The sequence below is a fragment of the Piliocolobus tephrosceles genome, chromosome 16 (genome assembly GCF_002776525.5).
Source record: "Piliocolobus tephrosceles isolate RC106 chromosome 16, ASM277652v3, whole genome shotgun sequence".
In the NCBI taxonomy this organism is placed as follows: Eukaryota; Metazoa; Chordata; class Mammalia; order Primates; family Cercopithecidae; genus Piliocolobus; species Piliocolobus tephrosceles.
The window spans coordinates 73077092-73087596 of record NC_045449.1 but is presented as its reverse complement, the minus strand read 5'-3'; the positions used below and the strand labels follow the sequence as shown (position 1 = coordinate 73087596).

General features: G+C 50.2%; 1 protein-coding gene across 3 annotated transcripts in view; it reads left to right on the top strand.

The window, feature by feature from the left end:
- Window positions 1–10505, top strand: part of RBFOX3 (RNA binding fox-1 homolog 3) — a 522015-nt gene that overhangs the window by 298974 nt on the left and 212536 nt on the right. For all 3 annotated transcript variants that reach the window (XM_031934306.1, XM_031934305.1, XM_023211645.1), the window contains exon 3: window positions 3855–3960. The gene's annotated coding sequence lies outside the window, so the exon portion shown is untranslated. The remainder of the gene's footprint in view (window positions 1–3854; window positions 3961–10505) is intronic.

Sequence of the window (10505 nt, the reverse complement as noted above, 5' to 3'; positions counted from 1 at the left end):
GATAGATAGATAGATAGATAGATAGATAGATAGATAGATAGATAGATAGATAGATAGGACAGACAGACTTTCAGGAATTAGGTCACGTTGTTGTGAAGGCTGCCGAATCTGAACTCTGTAGGATGGGTGGACAGGCTGGAACCTCAGGCAGGAAATGGTGCTTCAGTCTTTTTTTTTTTTTGAGATGGAGTCTTGCTCTTCTCACCCAGGCTGGAGTGCAGTGGTGCAATCTTGGCTCACTGCAACCTCTGCCTCCTTGGTTCAAGTGAGTCTCCTGCCTCAGCCTCCTGAGTAGCTGGGACTACAGGTGCCCACCACCATGCCTGGCTAATTTTGGTATTTTTAGTAGAGACAGGGTTTCGCATATTGGTCAGGCTGGTCTCAAACTCCTGACTTCAGGTGATCCACCCGCCTCAGCCTCCCAAAGTTCTGGGATTACAGGCGTGAGCCACCGTGCCCGGCTGGTGCCGCAGTCTTGAGGCAGAATGTTTTTCCCCAGATAACCTTAGTTTTTGCTGTTAAGGCCTTTCGACTGACTGGATGAAGCCACCCACATTATGAAAGGCCATATCCTGTGCTGAAATCAACTGACTTTAGGCATTAGCCAGTTACCAAGTACCACCCCAGCAACACCTAGGTCTGTGCTGGACTGAATCCCAGGGGACGAGAACCTGGCCAAGTGGATGCATAACACTGACCATCAAATACCCCAAGACCCCAAGAGCTGATGACTAGGGTTCAATGGATGGGCCTAGAGGGCAGTAAACTCCTGGAACCAGCAATGTTTCTGTGTGTTATGGAAAATGGGCTCCTAACTTGCATTAGATGTTTAATGCCGAGGCAGCGCTGGGGGGTGACTTGTCTCTGCTACCGGTGAGCAACGGAGCCGTGCTCCCTTCACAGAAAGGCCCGGACAGAGGCTGGGGAATGCAGGAGGAGGGCAGAGGTCCTTCTCCTCTGTGAGCCTGCAGGAGCTCCACCTCCCTGACAGGACAGGACCCTTGGCAGGGGGGAAATGGACAGCCGCTGCTGACTGTCCTGGGAGCAGGATGGAGCTAGGGGGTGGGTAGGGGAGAAAAGAGAGACAGGGTGGGAGGGGCCCATGGGAGCCTGTGCTGGGAGGAGTGCAGGAAAAAGTCTACAGGAGCCTCGAGCTTGGTGACAGATTGCTCTAGGGACACAGAGGAGGTCTCACCCTGGCCTGGGCAGGCTGGCAGGGCTGAAGTGTGCACCGGTCATGGGGAGAGGACCCTGGGAAGGAGGTAAAACTGACTGTGAAGGGCCTGGACCCCTAGGCTCAGGAATCTAGACTTAACCCCCAGGCCTTGAAGGGAGCTTCCAGAGATTTTAAACAACTTTGTGCTTTAAAAATCTACTCTAGGGATAGGGTGGGGAATGTATGCTAAGGAGGCCATGCTACTGGTAGGGAGTGCAAATAGGAGTTGGAATACCGCGTCTGGGGTAGCCGTGCATTCACACATTTATCCCTCGTTCCTCATTCCCTGAGCATCTGCGGCTTGCCAGGCCCTACTCGGGTACAGAGACCGCGCGGCAGCTCCATGTGTCCTTGGGAAACTTCCATTTTAGGGCCTTGTGCACAAATAAAGACAATGACGACACTACTTCATGACTGTGGGGTATGAAGAATTACCTGAGACTGGGTAATTTATAAAGCAAAGAGCTTTCATTGACTCACCATTCCTCGTGTCTGGGGAGGCCTCAGGAAACGTACAATCATGGCTGAAAGTGAAGGGGAAGCGAGGTGCGTCTTACATGGTGGCAGGAGACGAGAGCGAGGGGGGAACTGCCAACTACTTTTAAACCATCAGATCTCACGAGAACTCACTCACCATCACAAGAACAGCATGGGGGAAACCATCCCCATAATCCATTCACCTCCCACCAGGTCCCTCCCTCAACATGTGGGGATCACAATTCCAGATGAGATTTGGGTGGGAACACAGAGCCAAACCATATTATGGTGCGACAGGTCCTGAGCAGAAGCGGCAGAGATGGGGTGGGGGCTTCCGATACTATGGCTGGGGGCTTCTCCGAGGGGAAGCCTGAACAAGCAGGTGTCACCCAACACCTGGAGGAGGGGACAACATGTGCAAGGACCCTGAGGTCAAATCCAACCAGAAGGCCCCATGGGTGGGGCAGAGGGAGCAAGGAGCAGGTATGAGAAGCAGCGCTGGGAGTGGGAGGGTGAGGTGTATGCAGGGGATGGGGCGGTGCCCACAGGGCCGGAGCCACAGTGTGGGAGAGGAAGAGTCCAAAGTTTCAGTGGAGACCCCGATCATGTGATACCCCCTTCCTGCCCTGTCTTCCTTCCTCCTTCCTGTGCAAAATCCACTCTCAGGTGCTTTGAGGAACACAAGCCATGTGAGGCTCTGTTTTAGCGGGCTGGGGTTGCTATAACAAGATGTCATCGACTGGGTGGCTTAAACAACAAACTTTTATTTTATTATTTTATTTTATTTATTTTATTTATTTTATTTTATTTTATTTTATTTTATTTTATTTTATTTTATTTTATTTTATTTTATTTTATTTTATTTTTTGAGACAGAGTCTTGCTCTGTTGTCCAGACTGGAGTGCAGTGGTGTGATCTCAGCTCACTGCAATCTCTGCCTCCCAGGTTTAAGCGATTCTCTTGTCTCAGCCTCCCTAGTAGCTGGGACTCACCACACTCGGCTAACTTTTGTATAATTTTAGTAAAGATGGGGTTTCACCATGTTGGCCAGACTGGTCTCAAACTCCTGGCCTCAAGTGATCCCCCTACCTCGGCTTCCCAAAGTGCTGGGATTACAGGCGTGAGCCACCGTGCCTGGTCCAACAAACATTTACTTCTTACAGTTGTGGAGACTTGGAAATCCGAGATCCAGGTGCCAGCAGATCTGGTGTATTGTCACCGGGGGGTTGGGGGGGTGTAGGTGGGAAGAGAGGAGAGAGAGGGAGACAGACACTCTTATGAGGGCACTCATCCCGTTCAGAAAGCCCCACCCTCATTACTTTATGACCTCCCAAAGGCCCCACCTTCAAATACCATCACATGCGGCCTTTGAGGGAACAGAAACACTCGGACCATGGCTGACTCAGTCCCTGCTCACAGCCAACACAGATCAGCAGAGTGAGCCGCTAACAGGCAGAAGCCAGGTGCCCCGTTGACATTGCCCCCACCCAGTGTCTAGCAGGGAGGCCTGGTGGCCAGAGGCCTTCACACTGTCAACCCCAGAGAAGCCTAAGACCAAGAAGGAGAATTCACGGCTGCTCGTGACCCTGATGGGTTCTGATGAGAAAACAGCCTTGCTTCCCATCCAGGACCTAGCTAGGCCGCAAGTGCAAACCACGGGGGCTGCTCAACCCACGCCGACCATTACAATTTCCTCTAGGATGCAGCCCAGCACTCGGGAGCTGGGCCTGGTAATGGGGCTGGTGCTGAGGATTCATCCCCAAGGAGGCTCTGCTGGTGTGAGAGAGACCGGGGGCCCACCTTGGGGACAGGCGATTGGGCCATTCCCCCATCGGTCCAACCTCCAGCCTGACCCCATGATCTGCTGGCACTCTCCCCTCTGACCCCAGCTTCGGTTTTGATACAGTGAGTCTCACCTGCAATATCCGGGGCCGCAGAGCTGGAGCATCTTCTACCCGTGAGGTGGGAGACAGGGACACCTTCTTGCAGCTTCTCCCAGCCTAACGCGTTCCTGTTTGTATCGTTCAAAAGACATAGTTCCCGTGACACTCTGTCCTGTAATATTTTCAATCAAGAGTGCGGGAGAGCGTGCGTCTGATGCACTCCAGATATTCAGAGATTGAAAATCGTTTTGTTCTCTTGTTTGCTTTTTAAAATGCAGCGTGAAGTCAGAACAGCCAGAGGAAATTCTGCCACCATTTTCCCAGAGCTGGTCTGCAGCCCCTCCATCTGGGAACCTGCTGCTGGAGTCATCCCTCTGCAAACAGGTAGGAACCTCTCTACACAGTGCTTTCTGCTCCCCCCGAGCTGGTTCTCAGATGGGGGCTTCTCCCAGGCCTCGGGGTGGCCCACCACCATGAGGGGCGACGAGCGAGGGTGTCTGCAGGGGGAGCTTTGGTCTGCAGAGAGGAGGGTCCCCACCATGGGGTTCCACAACTCCTCTGTGCTTTTCACCTGCCCTTCTCTAGTCCCCTCACTAAAACGCAAATCAGTGAGTGTATAATAGATAATTAATAGACTGATCAGCCAGCAAGGGAGGTAAGTAGATAAATAATTTTAATTATCCTTGGGTTGCCCATAAATTCCCTCACTGCCTTTTTATTAAACTCTCTGTTTACAGGAGTCATTTATATTGCATGTCATTTCGCCTCCCCCGCCTCCTGGGTGGCTCCCACTGGGGCTGACCTAGGATGGAACAGGACTGCGTGACCGCAAGATCTCCTGGTAGAGCTTGTCCTGGGCACAGGTGTCAAAAAACTTTGCCCAGGTGGCCAGCTGGATGGCAACAGGGCGGACGCACACAGCTCATGCGAGGCCCTCCTTCTGCGCCCCGAGGTGGCCGCAGCCTATATTTAGGCCTGAGTCGGAAACCTTTATTATACTTGGCACCTGTGCTGTAGGTATGAGCTCATTCTTCTCCCCAGGGATGGCCTTAGCCTATTAATAGCCTTGGCTGAGGTTCCCTCCTTGCTCCGAGTGCCAAGAGAGAAAGTGGGTTAATAAATATCAAAGAAAACTCCCTCAGAGGCCTGGGGCCAGACTCTCCAGGAGTCGTGGATGTCGGGCCCCAGACCAGGAGAGGGGTTCCCTTTTCCCCCAGCCTCTCATCTTCCTCCTGACAGAGGCCCAACGCCCAGGCTGGCAGGTCTGAGGACCAGGCATGGCAAAGCTCTCCCAGGTGCTGTCAAGCTGGGGGTAGAGGAGGGCACCCGGCACGGGAGGCTGAGGAGGTTGGCTCAGGTGGGGCTGTTGGCATGTGGGCAGCGGAGAGAGGGAGGCAGGGAGGGCACCCTGGACCTTCTGACACCTTCCTTCTTGCCTGCACCCTCTCCCGTCCTTCTGCCGACTCAGCAGTGTGGAAGGGAAAGGGAGGAAGTGACCTTGGGATGGCCCCCAAGGAGGACCCCACCCTCATCCTCTCCCAGGCCTGGAGGCTGCAGCAGGAATTGTTTAGCCTGAGTTGGAAACAGTAAGAGAAGGGAGCCCCAGGAACAAAGCAGGGAGGGGAGGGGCGCTTCCAAGGGCAGGTGTGCCAGGGTGGGCTGGCAGCAGGCTCCATAGCACTGGATTAGCCGAATTCCAAGAGAGTCACACGTATGCGGGCCGTGGCTGGCGTTCTGCATGGATGTGTGAGGCGCCCTGGCCTGGCGCATTGTCAGCTAGCACTGTTGAGTGGCTTGGGTTGGGGAAATGTCTCACAGCCCCGTCTCATTTACTTTCCGCCGTTGCCGTGCGTGGGTGCTCTTAGCAGGACTCAGGGAGGTCACGGCCACCCAGCTGGGAACTGGCAGAGCTGAGGCTCAGACTGGGGTTATCTGGCCGCAGCAGCCGCTGCCTGTAGGCCTCAGGTCAGGATATTTTCTGCGGAGCATGGGGCCCTATTGGCTAGATTTCGTCTATGTTTTCTGGCTTTCACCCGCTGGACATGAAGTCAGACTGTGGATGCTGCTGCTTTTATGAAACTCGACCCTAGCTGAGCTCTAGCACGGCGGCCAATGACGGCAGAGTTTGGGCAGTCTCCAGTCACTGGCTTGCACAACCGCTGCCCAGGGCTGGACGCTAGAGGCTACGGTAGGTCAGCCCTGGATGGTTAGCCAGGTTGTGCACTCTCTGCTGGTTGTTCTGCTCTCCTTGGAGGGAGGCTGGCTGCCCACGGCAGAGAGGGAATTCAGCCTGAGCAAACGAAAAGGCCTTTTTAAGTTTCATTCAATGGAATTAAAATCTGAAAAATGGCCCAGTGGAGGCTCCCTGCCCTTTCAGGAGTTTGTTCAGCTCAGAGCTGTGCAGCTGGTCCAGCCCCCGCCCCAGCCCACACAGGCTGTATGGGAGGATGACAAAGGGCCAAGGGAGAGGCAGAAAGATTTGACCATGACTTCCCCAAAGTCTTTCTCCCCTGTTCAGGGGCTCGCTGGAGGGGGCAGCCGAGCGCATTTCACGTCCGTCCGTCCAGAGGAGGCGGACAAGGGGGGCAGGGCTCTGCCCTGTCTTGGGAAATGTAGGTGGAAACACGTGGCTCTGAAACTAAACAGCAAGCCCAAACGGATGGCTGTGCGTCGTCTTGATTTTTCTGATTATTTTTGGGGTTTTTTATTTTCTGATTATTTTTAGGGTGGACCTTTTTAGGGTTTCTCATCTGATTCTGTTTTGGGAAATTGGGTGGGTAGAAAAGAAAAACATAATGATTGAAAGGCAGGACGAAACTGATCCCTTCATCCCAGTAAGAGCTATGATGGCAGGGCTTGGCTGGTTGCAGGGTTCCAAGTCCCCTGCCCCCACCTCTCCCTTTCCCCACCACACAGGCAAGAACCCTTTACTGGCTCTGCTTCATCTGCCTGATCTTCAGGAACTGAGCCACTGGGGGCCACCATCGTAGGGGCTGATGATTGATTAAAAATAGCCAGAGCTGTGCTTCCTGCCCTGGCCAGGCGGCGGCCCCCCACGCTCCTGAAACAGCATCCTCTGAGAGCAGGGCCACAGCGGAGTCCACCCAGCCCTCTAAGCATGGGGCTCAGGATAGCGTCCGTGGAAAATGGTGGAGTGCTCCAGTGTGAGACACGGTGGAGGGAGGAGGCAAGTGAAGGAGGTGAAGGATTTGATTCTCCCACAGACACAAGCAGGTGTAAGCAAGACTCTGCCTCGAGAATACAGCGCCCGTTTCACGGCCAGCTCTGCCTCATGCAACCCAACAGCCACCAGCACCTTCTGAGAATCTTGGAGTTGGAACCAAGAACAGAGACCCCGGGTTTGACTTCCATCCTCTTTTATTCTAATCCCATCATCTTCCCTCCCCTGGGGTTAGGAGGGTCTGGGGACCTTCAGCAAGATCAATAATTTTCTTTTTCAATTAAAGTCAGGTCAGCATATTTTTATTATTACACAAGAAATAGATGTTTTTGTGGAAAATACAGACAAGAAAAACAAAGAAGTATCAATCTGTCAGAAATAACGGCAGCTCACACCTCGGTGTGTGTGTGATGTGTGTGTGATCTTCTAGCAATAATTTTTAACCCAAAAGAGTATGAAAATCCTTCTGCAAAAACAGGATCATGCTATTTGTATTTATATATGCACATATATATCAAAATATATAGGTACATATGTACATATATTTATATTATATATAAATATATTATATTTATATTTATATTATATATAAATATATGTACATATATACATATATTTACATGTGTATGTATATACATATATATATATATTTTGTTTTGTAACCTGTTGTTGCTAGACAGTATTTTCAGGAACATATTTGTATGTTGCTATTAACCTCATTCTTCATGATTGAATATCATTCCATTGCATAGAAAAACCATAACTAGTCCCTCAAGCCTGTTTGCAAATACTGAGACAGCATTAGCCACCGACCCTATTTCCAAAATGCTATACTACACTCTAAGAAACAAGAAGATTAATTTTCCAAACAGAAATTAGAAAATGATTATTCACATTATAAAGGAGTCTGCAAACATATACTCCAAAGAGCTTCTTTGAGAAATGGGCTCCCTGGGGCATTAAAACTTCGTATAATGGATAAAACCCCAAGTCGCAGGCAGCTGTGTAGTGGGTGGTGCATCTGACTTCATGTTCCTTCCCTCGTGGAGATCCTTCCCAGGTCCTCCAGATGCATGTGTGGCCAAGTACACACACACACACACACACACACACACACACACAGGCCGACATGCACACATGCATGCAGACACGTGCACACTGTGTGCCACACACGCAGGTGCATACACATACGTACGTGCACCTAGTGTGTGGGAGCTTCTCTTCATTGTCAGCTGAAAGGTGATGTTAATTAATTCATTATTAATCACATCTATTTATCAGATGGTCTGCCCCTAGCCACCATTCCTTGGGAAGAAACTATCATTTCTCTCTAAAAGATAAAGGGAAATAGATGTTGATGAGTCTGGGCAGGTCAGTGTTCCAGCCCATGTGACTCATTATTTCAGGAGGCAAGCAGACAAACCTTAGAAGAGAAAATGCTCAGGGGACTTTTAATAAAATCAGGTTTAAAAGAAACCCAAATCCCTGGCCTGCAGGTTAGAGTCTCCAGGATCAGCACCTGAGGGGGCACAAGGTGGTGAGCATCTTTGCCCTAACAAGTCCGGCTGAAGACCCCGAGACCCCCACTTCCCCAAGACCACTCAGAGGATGCTGCCCACAGGCAAAGCGTTTGTGTGTATATTTATGCAACCATATACTACATAAGCAGTAAACATATTTCTGGTATATTTCTATTCAATTTCAGGTATATATATTTCTAAAATAATTTGGTGAATTAAAAATAGTAGCATAAATGAACTATTATATTTGAGACAAGGTCTCATTCTATCACACAGGCTGGAGTGCAGTAGTGTGATTACAGCTTACTATAGCCTCTAGCCCCAGGCCCAAGCGATCCTCCTACCTCAGCCTCCCAAGTAGCTGGGGCCACAGGTGCACACCATCAAAACCGGCTCATTTTTAAAAATCTTTTTTTTGTAGAGATGGGGTCTCACTATGTTGCCCAAGCTGGCCCCAAACTCCTGGGCTCAAGAAATCCTCTGGCCTTAGCTACCCAAAGTGCTGGGATTACAGGCGTAAGCCTCTGTGCCCAGCCAAAATGGACCTTTTAAAGTGAACAACTCAGTGGTATTCAGTACATTCACCACTTCTGTCTCATTTCCAAACATTTCCATCACTCCAAAGTCAAGCCCCTTACTTGGGACTATTTTAAATATTATTTTGTTTTAAAAGGCATCCCAACTACCACCAGTCAAAACCTTTGCAAACTTGGCCAGGTGCGGTGGCTCAAGCCTGTAATCCCAGCACTTTGGGAGGCCGAGACAGGCGGATCACGAGGTCAGGAGATAGAGACCATCCTGACTAACACGGTGAAACCCCGTCTCTACTAAAAAAAAAAAAAAAAAATACAGAAAACTAGTCAGACAAGGTGGCGGGCGCCTGTAGTCCCAGCTACTCCGGAGGCTGAGGCAGGAGAATGGCGTAAAACTGGGAAGCAGAGCTTATAGTGAGCCGAGATCCAGCCACTACACTCCAGCCTGGGCGACAAAATGAGACTCCGTCTCAAAAACAAAACAAAACAAAACCTTTGCAAACCAAGGCAGGTTCAATGGTAACCAAGGCAAGTTCAATGGTATATAAAGCCTGGGACTTGATGTCATTCATTCATTCACCCACTCATTTCTTTCACCATCTATTTTATTTCTTTTTTTTTTTTTTTTCTTGAGACGGAGTTTTGCTCTTGTTGCCTGGGCTGGAGTGCAATGGTGCGATCTCAGGTTCAAGTGATTCTCCTGCCTCAGCCTCCCAAGTAGCTGGGATTACAGGTGCCTGCTACCACGCCCGGCCAATTTTTTGTGTTTTTAGTAGAGAAGGGGTTTCACCATGTTGGCCAAGCTGGTCTCAAATTCCTGACCTCGGGTGATCCACCCGCCTCGGCCTCCCAAAGTGCTGAGATTACAGGCGTGAGCCACCGCACCCGGCCAACACCGTCTATTTCTGTAGTGCTTACCAGGAACCAGAAACATCTGGATAGAACCCTGGCTCTGTCTTGTTAGTGAGTGATCCTGGATCACGTACTTAACCTCTAGGTCTTGGTTTCTTATCCATGAAATGGGACAGTAACATGTTTCTTGAAGAGCTGTTGATGGAAGGGGAGAGGTATTTATTTATTGTGTGGGAAGGAATCAGCACAGTGCCCAGCACGCAGTGAGAGCTCAGTGGGTGCACATGTTTGTTCACACTTGTTTTTAATTATGTTAGAATACACAGAGCAAAAGCTGACATCCTGACCATCTTTAGTTCAGCGGTATAAGTGCATTTACATTGTTGTGCAAAGATCACCACCCTCCGTCTCCTGAACTCTTCATCTTGCAAAGCTGAAACTCTGTTCCCATTAAATAATATCCCCCAATTTAGAAACCACCCTCCTCCCCCAGTCCCTAGCAGTCCCCATCCCGCATTCCATCTCTGTGAATTGGATGACTCTAGGGACCTCACGTGAGTGGGATCACACAGTATTTGTCCCTTGGAGTCTGGCTTATTTCACTCAGCATAACATCTTCGGGGCTCATCCACGTTGTGGCCTGTGTCCGGATTTCCTTCCTTTTTAAGGCCCCGTAGGTTCCAATGTGTGGGTGGGGGAACCACATTCTGCTTCTCTGTCCATCCCTTGATGGACACCTGGGCTGCTGCCCCCTTTTGGCCACTGGGAGTAATGCTGCTGCAGGTGGGTCTGAATTTTCATGACTGTCTTTTTTTTTTTTTTTTTTTTTTTTTTTTTTTTTTT